This window comes from Thermobia domestica, chromosome 7 (genome assembly GCF_964235325.1).
Source record: "Thermobia domestica chromosome 7, izTheDome1.hap1.1, whole genome shotgun sequence".
Taxonomy (NCBI): Eukaryota; Metazoa; Arthropoda; class Insecta; order Zygentoma; family Lepismatidae; genus Thermobia; species Thermobia domestica.
The window spans coordinates 299087393-299102114 of record NC_137460.1 but is presented as its reverse complement, the minus strand read 5'-3'; the positions used below and the strand labels follow the sequence as shown (position 1 = coordinate 299102114).

General features: G+C 38.2%; 1 long non-coding RNA gene across 1 annotated transcript; it reads right to left on the bottom strand.

Moving 5' to 3' along the window:
- Positions 1-4592: 4592 nt before the first annotated feature.
- On the bottom strand, positions 4593-11959 carry LOC145689100 (uncharacterized). The gene is made up of 2 exons (XR_014132097.1): positions 11740-11959; positions 4593-5094 (listed from the first exon to the last, which is right to left on the bottom strand). It is a non-coding gene; the product is annotated as an uncharacterized LOC145689100 (long non-coding RNA).
- Between the last annotated feature and the right edge of the window lie 2763 nt (positions 11960-14722).

Below are 14722 nucleotides of genomic sequence, written 5' to 3'. Positions count from 1 at the left end.
TGTATTCATTGTACAGAATTGTGCCATACAAAAGAATAAAAAAACACCTTTTATTTTATGTGGTTTCGCAAGGGCGCAATCTACCATTCATGGATTCTTTACCAACACTAAAAGTATGTATTCATTGTACAGAATTGTGCCATACAAGAGAATAAATAAAACAGCTTTTCTTTTATGTGGTTTTGCAAGGGCGCCTTATGTAAAGGGTGCAGTGCACCCTTCACAGATTCGTTACCAACACTAAAAATATGTATTCATTGTACAGAATTGTGCCATACAGAAGGATAAATAAAACAGCTTTTCTTTTATGTAGTTTCGCAAGGGCGCAATGTACCCTTCACGGGTTCTTTACGAACACGAAAAGTATGTATTCATTGTACAGAATTGTGCCATACAGGAGAATACATAAAACAGCTTTTCTTTTATGTGGTTTCGCAAGGGCGCCTTATGTAAAGGGTTTAGTGCACCCTTCACAGATTCGTTACCAACACTAAAAGTATGCATTCATTGTACAGAATTGTGCCATACAGGAGAATAAATAAAACAGCTTTCTTTTACGTTATTTCGCAAGGGCGCCTTATGTAAAGGGCGCAGTGTACCTTCACGGATTCTTTGCCAACACTAAAAGTATGTATTCATTGTATAGAATTGTGTCGTACAGAAGAATAAATCAAACAGCTTTTCTTTTATGTAGTTTCGCAAGGGCGCCTTATGTAAAGGGCGCAGTGTACCCTTCACGGATTCTTTACCAACACTAAAAGTATCTATCCATTGTACAGAATTGTGCCATACAGAAGAATATATATACAAGAGCTTTTCTTTTATGTGGTTTCGCAAGAGCGCAATGTACCCTTCACGGGTTCATTACGAACACGAAAAGTTTGTATTCATTGTACAGAATTTTGCCATACAGAAGAATAAATAAAACAGCTTTTCTTTTATGTGGTTTCGCAAGGGCGCAATGTACCCTTCTCGAGTTCTTTACGAACACGAAAAGTATGTATTCATTGTACAGAATTTTGCCATACAGAAGAATAAATAAAACAGCTTTTCTTTTATGTGGTTTCGCAAGGGCGCCTTATGTAAAGGGCGCAGTGTACCCTTCACGGATTCTTTATTAACACTAAAAGTATGTATCCATTGTACAGAATTGTGCCATACAGAAGAATAAATAAAACAGCTTTTCTTTTATGTGGTTTCACAAGAGCGCAATGTACCCTTCACGGATTCTTTACCAACACTTAAAGTATGTATTCATTGTACAGAATTGTGCCATACCGAAGAATAAATAAAACAGCTTTTCTTTTTTGTGGTTTCGCAAGGGCGCAATGTAACCTTCACAGGTTCTTCACCAACACGAAAAGTATGTATTCATTGTACAGAATTGTGCCATGCAGGAGAATAAATAAAACAGCTTTCTTTTTATATTGTTTCCCAAGGGCGCCTTATGTAAAGGGCGCAGTTTACCCTTCACGGATTCTTTACCAACACTAAAAGTATGTATTCATTGTACAGAATTGTGCCATACAAGAGAGTAAATAAAACAGCTTTTCTTTTATGTGGTTTCACAAGGGTGCCTTATGTAAAGGGTGCAGTGCACCCTTCACGAATTCTTTGCCAACACTAAAATTATGTATTCATTCTACAGAATTGTGACGTACAGAAGAATAAATAAAACCGTTTGTCTTTGATTTGGTTTTGCAAGGGCTCCTTATGTACCCTTCACGGATTCTTTACGAACACGAAAAGTATGTATTCATTGTACAGAATTGTGCTATACAGGAGAATAAATAAAACAGCTTCTCTTTTATGTGGTTTACCAAGGGCGCCTTATGTAAAGGGCGCAGTGTACCCTTCACGGATTCTTTGCCAACACTAAAAGAATGTATTCATTGTATAGAATTGTGTCGTACAGAAGAATAAATCAAACAGCTTTTCTTTTATGTAGTTTCGCAAGGGCGCCTTATGTAAGGGGCGCAGTGTACCCTTCACGGATTCTTTACCAACACTAAAAGTATCTATCCATTGTACAAAATTGTGCCATACAGAAGAATATATATACAAGAGCTTTTCTTTTATGTGGTTTCGCAAGAGCGCAATGTACCCTTCACGGGTTCTTTACGAACACGAAAAGTTTGTATTCATTGTACAGAATTTTGCCATACAGAAGAATAAATAAAACAGCTTTTCTTTTATGTGGTTTCGCAAGGGCGCAATGTACCCTTCTCGAGTTCTTTACGAACACGAAAAGTATGTATTCATTGTACAGAATTTTGCAATACAGAAGAATAAATAAAACAGCTTTTCTTTTATGTGGTTTCGCAAGGGCGCCTTATGTAAAGGGCGCAGTGTACCCTTCACGGATTCTTTATTAACACTAAAAGTATGTATCCATTGTACAGAATTGTGCCATACAGAAGAATAAATAAAACAGCTTTTCTTTTATGTGGTTTCACAAGAGCGCAATGTACCCTTCACGGATTCTTTACCAACACTTAAAGTATGTATTCATTGTACAGAATTGTGCCATACCGAAGAATAAATAAAACAGCTTTTCTTTTTTGTGGTTTCGCAAGGGCGCAATGTAACCTTCACAGGTTCTTCACGAACACGAAAAGTATGTATTCATTGTACAGAATTGTGCCATGCAGGAGAATAAATAAAACAGCTTTCTTTTTATATTGTTTCCCAAGGGCGCCTTATGTAAAGGGCGCAGTGTACCCTTCACGGATTCTTTACCAACACTAAAAGTATGTATTCATTGTACAGAATTGTGCCACACAGAAGAATAAATAAAACAACTTTTCTTTTATGTAGATTCGCAAGGGCGCCTTATGAAAAGGGCGCAGTGTACCCTTCACGAATTTTTTACCAACACTAAAGTATGTATTCATTGTACAGAATTGTGCCAAACAGAAGAATATATAAAACAGCTTTTATTTTATGTGGTTTCGCAAGGGCGCAATGTACCTTTCATGGATTCTTTACCAACACTAAAAGTATGTATTCATTGTACAGAATTGTGCCATACAGGACAATAAATAAATCAGCTTTTCTTTTATGTGGTTTCGCAAGGGCGCCTTATGTAAAGGGTTTCGTGCACCCTTCACAGATCCGTTACCAACACTAAAAGTATGCATTCATTGTACAGAATTGTGCCATACAGAAGAATAAATAAAACAGCTTTGCTTTTATGTGGTTTCGCATGGGGCCTTATGTAAAGGGCGGAGTGTACCCTTCACGGATTCTTTGCCAACACTAAAAGGATGTATTCATTCTACAGAATTGTGACGTACAGAAGAATAAATAAAACAGCTTTTCTTTTATGTGGTTTCGCAAGGGCGCCTTATGTAAAGGGTGCAATGTACACTTCACGGGTTCTTTACCAACACTAAAAATATGCATTCATTGTACAGAATTGTGCCATAGAGAAGATTAAATAAAACCGTTTGTCTTTGATTTGGTTTTGCAAGGGCGCCTTATGTACCCTTCACGGATTCTTTACCAACACTAAAAGTATGTATTCATTGTTCAGAATTGTGCTATAGAGTAGAATAAATAAAACAGCTTTTCTTTTATGTGGTTTCGCAAGAGCGCAATGTACCCTTCACGGATTCATTACCAACACTAAAAGTATGTATTCATTGTACAGAATTGTGCCATATGTTACGCTGTGCTCATGTGACCCTACCGAAGTAAGCATGGACATTCGCATAGGGTAAGGTGATCCCAGTCGAGAAATCACCCCACGTTTTGTTTGATTAACTTGTGAAACTGAAGAAGAGAGAGAGACAAACAATAGTTCACTAAATTCACCAGAATATTGCAGAGACCATATGACATAAAGCTTTATTTCACTTGGAAAATCACTTACTTGCCGCGAAATAACAGATTTAAAAAAATGATCATTAAGAAATATATCACTATGTTCTTCATTCGGGTTAAATGATAAGCTCTTATGAACGAATATATCTTTATAGGAATTAAATAAACCAACGAATGTACAAAACGTAACAAATCTTGAACACTGGAGTCTTTATGTACCTCAAACATATGCTTCTAATGAGACTTACACCTTCCATTTAAACGTCCACAGAGTCACAGAAATCCATTAAATTTATTAATAATCCTCCTATTTAGTATTAATACGTAGAACAACCTTATATCAATGTTGTAATCAAATTTCAATTAATAAGAAGAGCGAAATATCACAACTCATTACAGAATCTGCTCAAACTCGTCGTAATAATGTGGATTTCGTTTAGTATCCAATTCTACACTAGATGTATTTTACCCTTGCTATCACCAACTTCAGTATGAAGCGGCCTTATACATCTTTCACATACATTATGGTATAGTTCGTCAACCAACCACTTGGCGGCGCTGATTAACCCTTTAACAAAAGAAAACTAAGACGCAACTCTAATACTATTCTCGTTATTTTTTTTATTTTATATATAAAGTTACAACACGTAACAACATCGCAGCGCCCCAAATAAAGATTTTTTATTATATTTTTTATATATATTCTTAACTAGGTCTGGGTCACGTTGGTCTAGTCGTCTAAATTAGTTCTTAACTACAACCTCCACCTTCTACTTTACCTACTAGCATCCTCTCAAATCATTCATCCACTAATTAAACTAAATGAACAAAAAAATAATTAAATTCCCCCACATACACTCCAACAATCACACTTTTGTTAGTCTAATAGGTATCCCGGAGTCTTATGTCCGACCCAGAACCAATTACAATTGTTCTTAAACCAGTACGACGAGCTTATTTACATAACCAAAATTAATTAACGGCAATCAATTAACAAAAATATTATTAAACTATCATATAAACTCCAAAAGATAAACATTTGCATAAATATAGTAACTTACAGAAACTGGAATGAATATAAACATTCAAGTTACAAAACAAAAATTTTCGTTTTTCTTGCTTTTTTTTTATTTTCCTGGAAGGCTGTCTTCAAACATCACCATTTTATTCATCCGATGAGAATTCAATAGGTACCAAATTTACAAAACATTGGATCGATCCCGACAATAATGCGCATTCATAATCGTATCCTTTATCACATATACAGATCTGCAAATAGAATCAGCTGTTAATAACTTGTATATATATATATATATATATATATATATATATATATATATATATATATATATATATATATATATATATATACTTTACAGTATTTACATATTAAAAATGTCGACATTTTATTTAACATTCTAAAATTATTTACAATCTCATCCTTAGCTTCCCAAATATTCCATAAAGTTGAAATTACTGTCTTAACTCGCGATACTTCTTCGTTAATGACACATGAGATTTCCTTACATCACGAGAATCATTTACATTTTTAACTTCTATGGTATTCTGAGTTAAGAATCGTATAATTTCATACGGACCAGTCCAACGGCTAGATAATGACTTGGTGACATTATCTGCTAGCGACGACTTGACTTGTGCTTTCAACAAAACCTTATCCCCCACTTGATATGACGTAGATAACCTACGTTTATTATATTGCTTCTTCTTCCTTCGCCAGGATAGTTCTAAATTCTCCAAGGCTTTTACTACCAATTGAGGATCTTTCTTCATCACATCGGCACTGGGCACATTCCATTTTACATCCAACGGATCACAAACGTTATAGGAAAATACTATCCTTTACAGTACGTATATATCTCTCCCCCGGATTAGAAGCAGCATGATAAGGGGATATATGCACATCCTTGATTCCATTACTAAACAGGAAATCCCTAAATTTAGCCGACGTGTAAACTGAATGATTATCGTGCCCAATTGCAAACGGAAACCCTCTGCGACACATCAGTTTGTATAATTTATTTATCAAGGTCTGGCTAGATAGATTCTTGAAAGGTTCCAGAAACACCATTTTGGAAAATGAATCAACTACAATCATACAATATCTTCCCGACCTTGTATCTGGCATTGGTCCAAGGACATCTGTGTGCCATAACCCATTCACTACCGTAGCATAGCTCGCAATCAATTGACCCATAGGCTTCTTGTTACTACTTTTGTTCTTCTGACACAAGTCGCACGATAACACATAATCCTTAATTTGGTCCAGCATCCCCTCCCATGAATATCTTGAGGACACCTTTCCTATCGTTTTGCCCAACCCAAGGTGACTTCCGGGCAAAATAGAAGAATGATAATACTCAATAATATTTGGAGCTAACTTCTTGGGTAAACAGATCTTGTATGGATTACTATGGGCCTTCGTCTTCTTACACAAAATCCCTTGTACCATTTTATAACCATCAACTGATTCCTTCCGCCTTATTTTGTCGATGATTGATCTTAATAAAGGGTCCATCTTCTGATGCTCTTGCACTGATTGACTAGCAAAAGGCATTGCCCACATATTAACCATACACATGTTTGTCATTTCTTCTTCATATGTAGGTTCCAAATGCATTGATTCAAAATTTTCAGTATCATATAACCTCGAAAGGAAATCCGCGGAGATATTCATATTCGTGGAGACTGACTTAACTTCAAAATCAAAGGCAAATAAACGATATAGCAAGCTACCATATTTCTTAACTCTCCGCAGGTTACGCATCGCATAGACTAGTCCCATATGATCTACTCGCAATTCGAATTTCGAATGCAGGTACGTTCTAAACCGTTCCATTGTTTCGATAGCCGCTAATAGCTCCAAAACAAATATGGGCTTATTTTTATCATAAGGCTTCAGTTTCCTGGAAAAGAATGCAATTGGACGCTTCATACCTTGGTCATCCTCCTGCTCAATACAGCCGCCTAAGGATTTTAAACTGGCATCTGCGCTGACTATAAACTTCTTATCCAAATCCGGAAGTTTTAAGATCACATGACTCTCAAAAAGTTCCTTAATATCCTCCAAGGCCTTTTGCTGTTCGGCACCCCAATAATACTCCTGCCGTGGTGAACGAAGTCGAGTCATAGGTTCTATGACTTCATGGAATTGAGGGATGAACTTACTATAATATTGGAGAAAACTAACCAATGATATTAACCCTTTTCTATTTTTCGGTGCTGGTAATTTCTTGATCACTTCTAGCCTATCAGGGTCTAAATACATATTTCCTCCTTCTATTTCATACCCTAAATATGAAATCCTCTTGCGAAACAAGTTAGTCTTCTTCACAGATAAAGTTATACCCGCTTCGTCAAATTTTTCCAACACCTTCTCTAAAAGATGCTTATGAGATTCAATATCCGTGGAAATGCAACAAACGTCATCAAAGAACCATTCCACTCCTTCATTCTTCAATGGATATAACAGTTCCGTTAAAACCTTGGACAACATATAAGATCCGGTAGCTAACCCAAAAGGAAGAAATTTAAATTCAAATAAGCCTCTATGGGTTAAAAATGCTGTGTACTGAGTAGATTCCGGCGAAAGTTTTAAATGCCAGTATGCTTTTTGTACATCAAGGTGGCTATAAATAGTTCCTTTAGATAAACTCGCTAATACATCTTCTATCCTGGGCGTATACTGCGCATTGATACAGAGTTTCTTATTCAAATCTTGATAATTAATTACCAATCTCTTATCCCCCGTTTTATTGCCTACCAAAAAACACGGAAAAGCCCACTGGCTTTGACTTTTCTGAATTATATTTTGTTCTATCAGATTATCGAGAATTTTATCTAACTCCCTCTGGTCTGCTCTAGAGAGAGGATAAGCTTTTTTCCTGATGGGAACATAATCCTTAAGAAGTATGGTGTATTCAAAGCTCTTAATCTGACCTACACGATCGCAAAACACATTAGGAAATTTCTTAACCAAATTTTCTACGTACCCTTGCAAGTTTGGATCCAACTCGGCAAATTCAGGATCCACTTGAACAGGAACAGTATGAACTTCTTCCTCCCGTGACTGGAAGTTCATGCCTAAGTTCTCAGCACTCCATGAAGCTCCTTGCTTGGAATCTCCAGGAGAAACTCGCTGACTCTGGAAGTTGACCGCATCCTCAGCATCTGGATAGTGACCACTATCTCCCTCTCCTATTGGACCACTGGAACCATTCCTTCCAAAATGAAGTAACATGGAACCACTCTGCTCATCAGTATTTCCCGTCGATACTCCTGGACCGCTAGAATCACTACTGCACACTGGGACATGGACTGGATCATCTCGACCTCCACTGCAAATTAAGGGCACCTCTACCCTTGTGGCATCCATATTGGAATTGGAAAAGCCGCTACTGTTGACCATGGGTAGGCCTAACCCATGTTGGGAATCGCTGAAGATTGAAGGTACACCTGGCTGTACACGCCATCCATCAGAGGCTAGAGCCGCCTCTGATTCCACCTGGATTCGACTTCTTGATTGTAATTGACACCCTCCAGACACACAACTGATCTCAACAGGACCAGCTATAAAATAGTTTAAACTATTCCGATTAGCACTTCCTAAACCTGGATCATGAAATGAACCCACACTGGTAGGACAATCAATGGGTAATGGAACACCTTTCAATGTCCGATGATCACACGAAGACTCCAATGGCTGACCACTTTCCGCTAATCCAGCCACCTGGTATGACGAAGTTGAATCTCCACTCATCTTAGATTCACGCAAGTTCCTTTCTAGTTGCTCTAAGTCTGTAGACTTCGAAGATTCTTGCCCAAGAACCGGTGGGACCTCTAACACCTTATGTTCCAATGATGACCCCAGTTGTCCATCCATATTATTGGATTTCCTATGGGGCCCAAAATTCCTATTTCGGCCCAACATAATATTATAGGCTCCCTCACTGAGATTCGGAGAAGTCTGCACGGTCATTTCAATCGCACCAAGTCTCCACTCTCCATGTTCCGACGTCTCTTGCAAAAAGTCACTCGATTTCTTCTCTGGTATAGCTATACGATTAAGTTCCACTAATCCTGATTTGGATACACTGCAGGCATCCTCCACCGACGCCACTGGACGACTCTGGCTCAAATGTAGTTGACCACACATCTCTAAGGGCTGTACATCTGTAGTCTTCTTCCGTATCTCATCTTCTAAGCTATTATCCGCACTGTCTAGGATGGAAACCCTGAAATCTTGCGTTGCCTTCGACGGCGACGACTCACACCGACGCTGTTCCATGACCATCCCCCTCACTCCCATGGACTGTGGTGCACTTAAAGGATTAAAATTCCTTCCAATAAAATCATGGTCCTGGGATGTAACACTGGGAGCATGTGCATAGCCCGACGGCGACGCCTCACACCGACCTTGGTTTAAGTTCCCACAAACAGTTTCAATTGGTGTCCAATGTACAATTGGATTTCGAAAACCACTCTCGTGAATGTCCTCCTTCCGTAGGTTGGCAACACTGGTGACAGGATTGGATACCGACGCCGAAGTTACTTCTGACGAATCACCGACAATATCCCAACCAAACACTTCCGACGACTGCCCTGGTCTCCTCAATGAACCAGCTGACTGAAAACTTTTATCCTTCCTTCCTTGCTCAGAAGGATAAACCATAACACTATTATCACTAGACGCCCTCTTCGACGCTAAATCACTAGGTGCATTAAGTTTGCTGCGTCTTGACAAACCAGGTTCGTAAACAACATCATCAGAAAATTCGAAGTCTCTATTCAAAAATTCGTTTTTACTAATTTTAGACGCCGACGCTAAATCATTACTCATACCATCTCGACGCCTACGTCTCCACCCTCTTCCATATAACCTCTGGGGAAGAGACATAGTCTTATTACTTGATTTATTTTCTGTTACCACACCGCAGTAATCATCTCGAAGATCTTGGATTAATGACGCCGACGCCTCTCTCAATGAACGGCCAAACCGACGCTCTGAAATCAACCGATGATCCTTACTATACCCTAAGTCCATCGATAGTCCAAGATCACTGTCCCTGGTTTGGAAGCTAAACTCACTCATAATATTATTATCCACCGACGCCGACGCTGATGTTCCCCTATGGCTGAAACCTCTCCGACGCCTCTTCGGACTACCAACCTGACTCTGTTCTGATCCTCTAAACATCTTCTTTTCACCTAATGGACGAGCCACTAACGTCTGGGCACATTTTATACGACGATCCCACGACGGCGACGCTCCCTCGGGGCTATCTCCACGCCACTGCCTCGATTGAAAAACCATCGAATGCTCCGGCCAAAACGACTCCAATTTACTTTGCTGATCTTCGTAAACAACTGCCTGATTATTACCACTTCGACGCTGCTTCCACCTCGACGCCGACGCTGGACGACGCTTGGCATTAATTGACTGCACACCACGACGCCCCTCGCCTCTGATGTCTCTAGACTCCATGCGGTTAAAAATCTTCTCCCGAAAACGCGACTTCACTTCAGCTTCTAAGTCCGACGCTGGCGACACCGACGACGAACTACGCATGTCCTGACCGTTCTCACAACGCTTCTTATTAAATTGTGGATTACCATTCTGAGAGTTCTCAAAATATGAAATTTCATAACCTTCACCTTTCACAGCAGCCACATTAATGTCTGGACTGGACATCATGACGTCACTCAATGACACTGACGGAGCACACCGTTCGGTGACTCTGAAATCATCCAAGCCAACATCCGGAATTTTCATAAATAGTCTAGCTAAAAACTGGGAGTTGGATGCACAATTGTCAGTTCGGTTTTTAATTCCTACGGCACTGCTACTTGTTGACTGCAAATTACCCACAGATTTTTCACGAGAAGGTTTATATAGGATTGGCACCGAAATGCCTTCTTGACCTAAATACAACGTATCTGATGTTAAATCCAAACGAGCATTCAAGTATTTCAGTTCACCGATACCCATAATAAACTTCGGCTCTAGTCGGTCCACTAAAAAGAACTTCAGCCGATAAACTTTATTGCTGAATTTTAAAGGTATACAAACACACGACGTAAGAGTCAATGCCTTACCAGAAATTCCAACACCTGTAAACATCTCCCTCAGAACCTTAACAGGATTTCTTTGTTTCTGGTTCCACTCATCAAAACATTCTTTATTGAGTAAGCTCACCGATGAGCAGCTATCTATCCCCCCAATAATACGCTGTCCTAGTATAAATACTTCAACGAAAGAAGCTACTAAATCCTTATTATTACACTGTTTATTCGTACCCAATAACATTTGAGCACCCCTTTTAAAATTACTTCTAGAGTCTCGGTCTAGCTGGGATCGCACCCGGCTCCTTGGCTTCGAAGTAGTGGGCCTAACCCTTTCTTTTGAAGAGATATTAACCCTAGCAAAACTACCACCAAGTTTGTTTAGATCTGGAACTGAACTATATGTAACACTAGAGCGAAAGCTAGGATTGACTTCCCTCTGCTCCGCCACTGTTTGATTCCTAATTATGCTATTGTATACAAGTTGGTTTCTGGAATGTATTTCATACTTTCGCACTTCATTCATTAATGTATCTAAGTCATTTGGAGTATCGTATTTAAACAATTCATACTTAAGAGCGGGTATCATACCCTCCATTATATTCGTAAGGATCGCTGTTCGATCTGTCCTTCCGGTACAAACGACATAACTATCGATAACCTTTTGTACATACTCCATAACATTTTCGTTAGGCTCTTGTAAACAATGAACATAAAGACGTAAAATTTGTTGTTTTCCTAATGGAGTCACAAAACGATCAAACAGAGATTTGCATATAACACTCCAATCATTAGTAAGCAACATTTGTTTACTAAATTCATTATAGAACATACCTGATGTCCGTCCCAAGGAACTAACAAAAACTGCCTCCTTCGGGTATTGTCCAGTCTGAATTATCCGATACACCGCCAACAGGAACTTAAAGGTAACCATATCGTCCATTCCATCACAATGGGGAATACTATTCACTTGATGTAAGAAGTTCTGATTAGCTGCCATAATTGTAATTTTGTCCATATTAACACTATAAGGCATAAACGCATTTACTCTCCACTTTTCACCAAACCCCCGATTTTCTTCCTTTTTCTCACCTTCATTCACTAACTTAAATGGATTCGTCACGCACTGTCCAACAGACTCGGCTCCAACAGCAGGCTTATCACTCCTTCCTTCGTGTCCATGACCTTGCTCAACCAACAACTCGCTCTGCCCAGATAATGACGTAATACACCTGTTATTTCTTTCAGTGTGAACACAAACATTAGAAGCTGATTCCGATTCACTATCACTTTCATTTAAAAAAGAAAAAGTACGTAACTCCGAGGAATGTTCAGAAGATGAAGAAGTTCTATTATTTCTTTCTAGAAATGGATTTTTATCTCTAAACCGACCATGGTCTCCATTCTCGAAATGATTTAAACACAATTGAACTGGTACGGTGCTCTGACTTGAATTCATATCACTCGAGTTCGAACCACGCGCACTTTCCATAGTGAAAAAGAGACTGGTTATCGCTATATAACTACAAAAAGATAAATACCGTTTCTCTCTTCTATTACTTATAATGCCTCTCATAATAAATGTCCTCTGAATTACCTTTCACTAAACCACTTATTCGATTTAAATAGTTTCTGAGAGAGAAAAATGTAAGTTTCATTACTTACACAAAAAAATGTCTTCCACTTCACACACAACTATACACAGATCTCTGCTCAACTTCAATTATATACTGAAGTTGGTGATTTTGTGTTACGCTGTGCTCATGTGACCCTACCGAAGTAAGCATGGACAGTCGCATAGGTTAAGGTGATCCCAGTCGAGAAATCACCCCACGTTTTGTTTGATTAACTTGTGAAACTGAAGAAGAGAGAGAGACAAACAATAGTTCACTAAATTCACCAGAATATTGCAGAGACCATATGACATAAAGCTTTATTTCACTTGGAAAATCACTTACTTGCCGCGAAATAACAGATTTAAAAAAATGATCATTAAGAAATATATCACTATGTTCTTCATTCGGCTTAAATGATAAGCTCTTATGAACGAATATATCTTTATAGGAATTAAATAAACCAACGAATGTACAAAACTTAACAAATCTTGAACACTGGAGTCTTTATGTACCTCAAACATATGCTTCTAATGAGACTTACACCTTCCATTTAAACGTCCACAGAGTCACAGAAATCCATTAAATTTATTAATAATCCTCCTATTTAGTATTAATACGTAGAACAACCTTATATCAATGTTGTAATCAAATTTCAATTAATAAGAAGAGCGAAATATCACAACACATTACAGAATCTGCTCAAACTCGTCGTAATAATGTGGATTTCGTTTAGTATCCAATTCTACACTAGATATATTTTACCCTTGCTATCACCAACTTCAGTATGAAGCGGCCTTATACATCTTTCACATACATGATGGTATAGTTCGTCAACCAACCACTTGGCGGCGCTGATTAACCCTTTAACAAAAGAAAACTAAGACGCAACTGTAATAATATTCTCGTTATTTTTTTTTATTTTATATATAAAGTTACAACACGTAACACATAAAGAAGAATATATAAAACAGCTTTTATTTTATGTGGTTTCGCAAGGGCGCAATGTACCCTTCATGAATTCTTAACCAACACTAAAAGTATGTATTCATTGTACAGAATTGTGCCATACAAGAGAGTAAATAAAACAGCTTTTCTTTTATGTGGTTTCACAAGGGTGCCTTATGTAAAGGGTGCAGTGCATCCTTCACGGATTCTTTGCCAACACTAAAAGTATGTATTCATTCTACAGAATTGTGACGTACAGAAGAATAAATAAAACCGTTTGTCTTTGATTTGGTTTTGCAAGGGCTCCTTATGTACCCTTCACGGATTCTTTACGAACACGAAAAGTATGTATTCATTGTACAGAATTGTGCCATACAGGAGAATAAATAAAACAGCTTCTCTTTTATGTGGTTTCCCAAGGGCGCCTTATGTAAAGGGCGCAGTGTACCCTTCACGGATTCTTTGCCAACACTAAAAGTATGTATTCATTGTACAGAATTGTGTCGTACAGAAGAATAAATCAAACAGCTTTTCTTTTATGTAGTTTCGCAAGGGCGCCTTATGTAAAGGGCGCAGTGTACCCTTCACGGATTCTTTACCAACACTAAAAGTATCTATCCATTGTAAAGAATTGTGCCATACAGAAGAATATATAAGACAGCTTTTCTTTTATGTGGTTTCGCAAGAGCGCAATGTACCCTTCACGGGTTCTTTACGAACACGAAAAGTTTGTATTCATTGTACAGAATTGTGCCATACAGAAGAATAAATAAAACAGCTTTTCTTTTATGTGGTTTCGCAAGGGCGCAATGTACCCTTCTCGAGTTCTTTACGAACACGAAAAGTATGTATTCATTGTACAGAATTGTGCCATACAGAAGAATAAATAAAACAGCTTTTCTTTTATGTGGTTTCGCAAGGGCGCCTTATGTAAAGGGCGCAGTGTACCCTTCACGGATTCTTTATCAACACTAAAAGTATGTATCCATTGCACAGAATTGTGCCATACAGAAGAATAAATAAAACAGCTTTTCTTTTATGTGGTTTCACAAGAGCGCAATGTACCCTTCACGGATTCTTTACCAACACTAAAAGTATGTATTCATTGTACAGAGTTGTGCCATACAGAAGAATAAATAAAACAGCTTTTCTTTTTTGTGGTTTCGCAAGGGCGCAATGTAACCTACACAGGTTCTTTACGAACACGAAAAGTATGTATTCATTGTACAGAATTGTGCTATGCAGGAGAATAAATA